We start from the raw sequence: 8365 nt of genomic DNA, 5'->3' as shown, positions 1-8365 counted from the left end.
TAGTCACACAGAGAGAGAGAGAGAGGCAGAGACATAGGCAGAGGGAGAAGCAGGCTCCATGCACCGGGAGCCCGACGTGGGATTTGATCCCAGGTCTCCAGGATCGTGCCCTGGGCCAAAGGCAGGCTCTAAACCGCTGCGCCACCCAGGGATCCCGCTGACCATTTGTTTGAATTAAAATCTTCCCATTCTTGGGATGCCTAGATGGCTCAGCGGTTAAGCTGTGCTTTCATCTCAGGGTGTGATCCTGGGGTTCCGAGATAGAGTCCTACATCGGGCTCCTTGAGGGGAACCTGCTTCTCCCTCTGCCTGTCTTTGCCTCCCTCTCTGTGTCTCTAATAAAATCTTCCCATTCTTAAATGGTGGGCCTAAATTTCCAAAACTTTTATTACTTTTAATCATTTGTTTCCTAAAACTTTTATTTTATTTTTTTAAAATTTATTTATGATAGTCACAGAGAGAGAGAGAGAGGCAGAGACATAGGCAGAGGGAGAAGCAGGCTCCATGCACCGGGAGCCCGATGTGGGATTCGATCCCGGGTCTCCAGGATTGCGCCCTGGGCCAAAGGCAGGCGCTAAACCGCTGCGCCACCCAGGGATCCCTGTTTCCTAAAACTTTTAAAACACACACACACATAAACCCTTCAGACCAAGCTAGCCAGTGAGCACACATGCTCTCCTTGTTTAAGTCATATAATTATCAACTAGGAGGTAAGCAGAGTATGGGTGGTTGCTATTGTAGACTCCCACAGGAGAAATCAGAGCTTGAATCCAGCCTCTTACCTCTTCTGAGCACTAGTTGTCCTACTTGTAAAGTAAGGACAAAATAGTATTTCAATTCCACAGAGTTGTGAGGACTGAATGAAGTAATGGATGAAAGTGCTTGGCTCAACATGTAAGCCATCATTAAAGTGATAGCTATGCTTATTTCCAGACACACTTGGAAGGTAATCACAAACTTTTTAATAGTCTGAAGTTGTATTTATGTGTTAAATGAAAGGTTTGGACAAATCTTCAGGTGGGTCCCTTTTTTTTTTTTTAACTAGGCTCCATGCCCAACATGGGGCTTGAACTCAAGACCCAGAGATCAAGAGTCCCATGCCCTACAGATTGAGCCAGCCAGGCATGCCAGGCTGGGTGGGTCCCTTTTGGCCTAAACTTTTGAGTTCACTCTAGACTTGTCCTAATTACCTCCCTCCCCTGTAGTAGAAAAGACAGGTTCATATGGCAATATGGCACTGGACTGGAAATGGGAAAGCCTGGGTTCTGGTCCTGCTCCCTTAAAAAGACACTTCTGAGTCATTTATGCTCTTGAACCCAGTTTCCTCATCTGTAAAAATGGGGTTAAGGGCACCTATTTTAAATTGTTGTGAAGGTTGAAACGAGGTAATTTTAAGAATGTTGTACTTGGTAGGGGCATCTGGCTGGCTGAGTCGGTATAGCATGCCACTCTTGATCTCAGGGCTGTGAGTTTGAGCCACACAATGGGTATGGAGATTACTTTAAAAAAATAAAATCTTTTAAAAAAAATGTAGTTGGTAAACTAAAGCTTTCTATTGCAGCTGCCCCATCCTGGCTGCACATCGGATGAATGCCAGCCCCATCTGAGATCTACTGATTTCGAATTTTGGTTGGGGAGGGGCAGGTAGAGTCTGACCATGGATATCTTCAAGAAGTTAAACAGATAACTCTCACACTGGCTTGGGCTGAGAACCTTTGCTTCAAATGCAAGGGATCCGTCTTTTAATCTAATGATTTGTAAAGAAGAATAAATTATGTAAAATACATATCTGATTAAGGCTATTTCAGGCAGGCCTGTTTGGTGCATTTTATTTTATTTTATTTTATTTTATTTATTTATTTATTCATTTATTTATTTATTTTTTTTGGGGGGGTGCATTGTATTTTAAAAAAGAATTTCAGGGATGTCTGGCTGGCTCAGTCTGTAAAGCATGTGACTCTGGATCTCAGGATCATGAGTTCAAGCTCCACACAGAGCTTCCTTAAAAATAAAATGGGGGATCCCTGGGTGGCTCAGTGGTTTAGCACCTCCCTTTGGCCCAGGGTGCAATCCTGGAGTCCCAGGATCGAGTCCCACCTCAGGCTCCCTGCATGGAGCCTGCTTCTCCCTCCTCCTGTGTCTCTGCCTCTCTCTCTAAAATAAAATAAATAAATAAATCTTTTAAAAAATAATAAATTAAAATAAAATAAAATAGGGGCACCTGGGTGGCTTAGTTGGTTGGGCCTTAGGTTCAGGTCATCATACCAGTATCCTGGGATCAAGCCCTGTATCCAGCTCCATGCTCAGTGGGGAGTCTAGTCTGCTTGTCCCTCTCCCTTTGCCCCCCACAACCCTCCCACTCATGCTCTCTCAAATAAAATTTTAAAAAATAATAAAAAAGAATCTGCCTTAAATAATGTAAAATTGTCAGAAATTTCCAGAATGACAAGCCTTACTATTTACTTGCTCATGTCATATAATAGTTTTGACTAAAATCTCTATACTCCACTTTTTGCTACAAGATGGAGATTTATGGTAAAACATGATACATAGCTCTAGCTATAATGACCTTTGCTCCAGATGACCAACCCAATTGAAAATGGGACATTAATAAAATTATAGTCGATTCAAAAGATCAACACAGGGATCCCTGGGTGGCGCAGCAGTTTAGTGCCTGCCTTTGGCCCAGGGCACGATCCTGGAGACCCGGGATCGAGTCCCACGTCAGGCTCCCTGCATGGAGCCTGCTTTTCCCTTTGCCTATGTCTCTGCCTCTCTCTCTCTCTCTCTCTCTCTCTCTGTGACTATCATAAAAAAAAAAAAAAATCAACAGATCAGATCAGGATGAAAAGTTACAAAAGGATGGTTGCTTTTACAATCATGAAGGTTGGGTAGGCTGGGTGGCTCAGCGGTTTAGCGCTGCCTTCAGCCCAGGTCATGATCCTGGAGACCTGGCATCGATCCCGTGTTGGGCTCCTTGCATGGGGCCTGTTTCTCCCTCTGCCTGTGTCTCTGCCTCTCTCTCTCTCTGTGTGTGTGTGTGTCTCTCATGAATAAATATATTATTTTAAAACATAAAATAAAATCATGAAGGTCCATCATTAAATTTTAAAATACATATGTAAGACTGTATATCAATACAAACAAAATTTGCTCTAAATCCTTCGGTTCACCTAAAAAAACTAATGAAATATTTAAGACAGATGAAACCTTATGACAAGGAATGGTCTGACAGCTATTTCTTTTTTTTTTTTTAAGATTTTATTTATTTATTCATGAGAGAGAGAGGCAGAGACACAGGCAGAGGGAGAAGCAGGCTCCATGCAGGGAGCCCAACATGGGACTCGATCCGGGGTCTCTAGGATCACACCCTGGACTGCAGGCAGTGCTAAACTGCTGGGCCACCCGGGCTGCCCTACTTTTTTTTTTTTTTCCCTAACAGCTATTTCAATATTATAACAATGTTTTTCAAACATTTATGAAGCAGAATCCAAATATATAGATGAATAAAGCAGCTGTGATTTAAACTGAGCAGAGGTTATGAAATCCTGGCCCCTTCTGCTTCTCCATCCCTAGCTGGCCTTTCTATCCACTATCCTTTTTTGGCAGAACCCCATGGTTCCATGCAATTTCAAAACCACTGCCCTATATGTATGTTCCATTTTCACCTGCTTTTTAAATACAGTGAAGGGGAGAATGAGCAGTTATCTACTAAGCAGCAAGTGCCCTCTGACTTCACTTAGTTTCATGTTGCCACTTCCCTACTATATTCCAGTACTAATGTTCATTTCTACTTCAATTTAGAAAGCCTAGTAATCAGCGTTCCCAGTAAGTTTTTATAAACCCAGTGTTCTCAGACTTTCCTCAGAACTCAAATCTATTGTTCCGAAGCAGGTGGCAAGAAATTACTATTTAAAAGATGTCAAGAAATATTTAAAGCTCTAATAATTTTCCTTTAACATGGACATAAATCTTGTTGGCTTTTAAATTTGTTGCTGGGTATGTGGAGAGTTTTATTCAAGAATGCAATGTACAGGGGATCCCTGGGTGGCGCAGCGTTTTGGCGCCTGCCTTTGGCCCAGGGCGCGATCCTGGAGACCCGGGATCGAATCCCACATTGGGCTCCCGGTGCATGGAGCCTGCTTCTCCCTCTGCCTATGTCTCTGCCTCTCTCTCTCTCTCTCTCTCTCTGTGATTATCATAAATATAAAAAAAAAAAAAAGAATGCAATGTACAATTTACTCAAAATAGAATAATCTAGAAGTTGTTCTTCACCACTTGATGCCTACTAAGGTAATAACTAAATTTAAATGAAACACAATATGCACTAAAATAGCATCTCTTGGCTCTCAAGCATGTTTTTTGCCTCAAATACTACCCACTTTGTTCTGACCCCTCATAATACCAACCTGCCCCAATTTATTCCAGAATGCCAGGGGAAATGGGCAATCTAGAGGGCCTTATTATTGGGATTTACTCCATCTAGTTTATGCAATTGGGTTTGAATCAACTTCTTAGATTATTTTCTCTCACTCTGATCCAGAACATGTTATAAGCTGAACCCAAATGAAATTGCAGACAGTTGACTATTTCTAACCTACAAGAACAGTAAACTATGATCGAACATTAATATTTTCTTTTTTGTTTTCTTAAATACTCTATGCCCAATAATCCTGAGATCAAGAGTTGCATGTTCCACAGACTGAGCCAGCCAGGCACCCCAATACATTTTCTTGTATTTTCTATTCCATTATTAAAATGCTACTCATGTGCTTTTGAATTTCACTAAGTACCTGAATTAATAAATCACTCATTGACAAGTATTTCTAACAAGGGTTAGAAACCCCAGGATTGCAGGGTGCCCCATGTCACTTCTGTGTGACTTAACCACACATATTTACACATACATTCTGTATCCATCACTCTTACAGCCAAATTTAGTATGCATCTGTCCATTCTTTTCTTAGCTATATCCTCACACACAAAGGCATATCAATGGCACAGGGACAACTGAAGGCGTTTGTTTTCTCTTGAAACTCATTTGCCATAATATAAACAAACCACCTGAGATATGGAAAATGGCAGTCACATTTCGCCTACTTTGTCAAAGGTAAACAAAATGGCACATATCCTCTACTGGTCTGACATGCCACTCTCACGTCCTTTTTAATCACTGAATTGTGGAGGGAGAGCGTGATTCCTATTTCCCCACTCTTTTCCTTCTCTAGATTGAGCTGAATAAAATGATGTGGATTTTGTTCGCTTTCCCCAATCCCATGCTACTATTTCTATATTTAATAAACAAGCAAAAAACTCCTCTAAGCCATCTGTCCTGCTCTCCTAGAGATGAATCTGGCCTCCTTTGCAAAAACAATTGCTAAAATTACAAACAACCAATAATTTTTAAAAAACAGCATGCCCTGAAAAATGTGAGAAAATTCTTCCCTTAATATTCTAAATTCTGTAAACTTGTGGCAAAGTTAGCCATATAATATGCCTTAAAAACATGAATTGCAAAAAAACAAACATTACATGACAATTCTGAGACTTCAAACAGTTTCATAAGGGCCCCAGGGGTATAGGAAATCCTAAAATGATCTCATAGTCACATGTCACTGCTTACAGGGAAATAACGCTCCACATTCCAAATAGATTAAATTCCTAACCTGTTTATATGCTCTATTCTAATTATGTTCCAACTCTGAGGAACTCTTTTCATTAGCTAACCACTATACAGACTAAAATCTCACTATAAAGTACATGTGTGTCCTACTACATGGAGGACCACCTTCAAATCACCACCTACACAATCAGAATGTTGAAGCATGTAGTGGACAGGTCTTTGGTTCTTAGGATATTGGAGAATCAATATTCTGAGGACAGTTTCTCCTTAAAGACTCATTATTTTTTTAAGATTTATTTTTATTTATTTATGATAGAGAGAGAGAGAGAGAGAGAGGCAGAGACACAGGCAGAGGGAGAAGCCGACTCCATGCCAGGAGCCCGACGCGGGACTCAATCCCGGGACTCCAGGATCGCGCCCTGGGCCAAAGGCAGGCGCAAAACCGCTGAGCCACCCAGGGATCCCCTTAAAGACTCATTAGGACACAATTTAGCATTAAGTATTTATGAAAAAAATAACTGATGAGACAAAGATTGTATGGTTTTAAAAGAATAGAAAATTCTTGCTGTTTTTCATTTACATTAAGTGCAAGGCATCAGCAGATTATGGAATTCTGTTGAAACCTCAGCATCCTATGGCCCTTACTGCGCGCTGAAAATAATAACTTTTATTTAAAGAGTTCAGTACGTGGGAGGCATTGTGCTAGGCAGCTAAAACGTTTATTATCTCATGTAATCTTCACCATCCACAAGGTGCTTAATTAACTCTTAAGAGTTGTGATGATGCTTCCCAGAATTGCTTCTCAATTCTATACTGCTTTGAAAATACATTTCTAAGGTAGGACCCAGGCACAGGTATGTTTTTAAAAGCTTACCAGGAGATTCTAATGCAAAACCACAATCCAGTATCAGTGTTAGTCATATTTAAAAGCGGCAGTATGGGGATCCCTGGGTGGCTCAGTGGTTTAGTGCCTGCCTTCGGCCCAGGGCGTGATCCTGGAGACCCAGGATCGAGTCCCGCGTCGGGCTCCCTGCATGGGGCCTGCTTCTCCCTCTGCCTGTGTCTCTGCCTCTCTCTCTCTCTCTATCGTAAATAATAAATAAATCTTTAAAAAAAATAAATAAAAGCGGCAGTATCTTAACTCAAAAATAAACCTCAGCAGGACAGTTGGATCTCTCCAATACACTGTAACTCCCACAAAGACCTTGGCAAAATTCTCCAAAAAACTTCCCTTATATCCAGGGATTCTACTTTCTACTGACCTCCTGCAGTCCCAGTCTCCTACATAGAAGTACACACTCTGACCAGAGTCTCCCATTTCTCCTCAAACTAGGTTACTACTCCCCGTCATCCATTCCACATCTTCCCCTTTAGGGAGAATATAATCTGATCATCAGATCAAAGTAATTTCCACAAAATCATGAACAAGCAAAAAAATGAACCAAACAACTTGATACTATTTTTGAAAAGTTGCTAATACCTTTTGCCTTCGCCTCAAGCAGTGTGTATGAACAGGAGTGCTTGGGAGTAAAAACTTTCTCATTTCCCTGTACAGAACTGTGTTCACTTAGATATTGTTTGCCACTTTAAGGATATGAACATGGGGTATTATTTGTTTGTTTTAAATTTATTCATGAGACACACAGAAAGAGAGGCAGAGACACAGGCAGAGGGAGAAGCAGGCTCCATGTGGGACTTGATCCCGAGACTCCAGGATCATGCCCTGGGCCGAAGGCAGACGCTTAACTGCTGAGCTAACATGTGGGGCATTAATGTGAGCGCAGCCAGAAAGAGTGGAGCTAAATTGTCCCAATTAATCACAATGGCAGTATTAAGTCCCATCATTTGAACCTCTCCTCTGAAGGCAAAAAAAATTAAAATGCAAAGATTACATTATTTTCAATAATTATTTTCAAAGTGTTACTTAAAAAGTGCTCCTTAGGAGGGAATCCCTGGGTGGCGCAGTGGTTTAGCGCCTGCCTTTGGCTCAGGGCACGATCCTGGAGACCTGGGATCGAATCCCACGTTGGGCTCCCGGTGCATGGAGCCTGCTTCTCCCTCTGCCTATGTCTCTGCCTCTCTCTCTCTCTCTCTGACTACCGTACATAAATTAAAAAAAAAAAAAAAGTGCTCCTTAGGAATGCCTGGCTGGCTCCCTAGGGAGAGGGGGCAACTCAATATTGGGGTCATGAGTTCAAGCCCCATATTATATATACAGATTAGAAATTTTTTAAAAAGTTCTATAAATTTTGCATAGAAAATTTGTCTTTCAGGGCACCTGGTGGCTCAGTCGGTTAAACATCTGCCTTCAGCTCAGGTCCTGGGATCCCAGGGGTCCTGGGATCGAGCCACCTCATCGGGCTCCCTGCTCAGTGGGGAAACTGCTTCTCCCTTTCCCTCTTCCCCTGCTCCTGTACTCTTTTGCTCACTCTCTCAAATGAGTAACTAAAATCTTAAAAGAAATTGAAAAAAAAAAAAAAAAAAAAAAAAAGAAATTGTATCAGGTTTCTGTTTAGATATTCCTCCCAACATGGCAAAAACTCAGACATGACATGTTAGTAAATTCCTACTTAAATAAGGCCCACTTCAAGACCCTTTACATAATAAAGTTCTCTGGCTTGAATTATAATCCTAATTTTTAATTTTTAGGGCACCATCAAATTCTACCACTTAACAGTACCTAGTACAACAAATCAAGACAGGCACTTACCTAAGAATTCTTGGGGGCAGGGTTCCCACACA

The sequence above is a fragment of the Canis lupus genome, chromosome 9, assembly GCF_003254725.2.
Source record: "Canis lupus dingo isolate Sandy chromosome 9, ASM325472v2, whole genome shotgun sequence".
Lineage (NCBI taxonomy): Eukaryota > Metazoa > Chordata > Mammalia > Carnivora > Canidae > Canis > Canis lupus.
The sequence above is the reverse complement of the archived record's forward strand: the minus strand, read 5'-3'. Positions refer to the sequence as shown.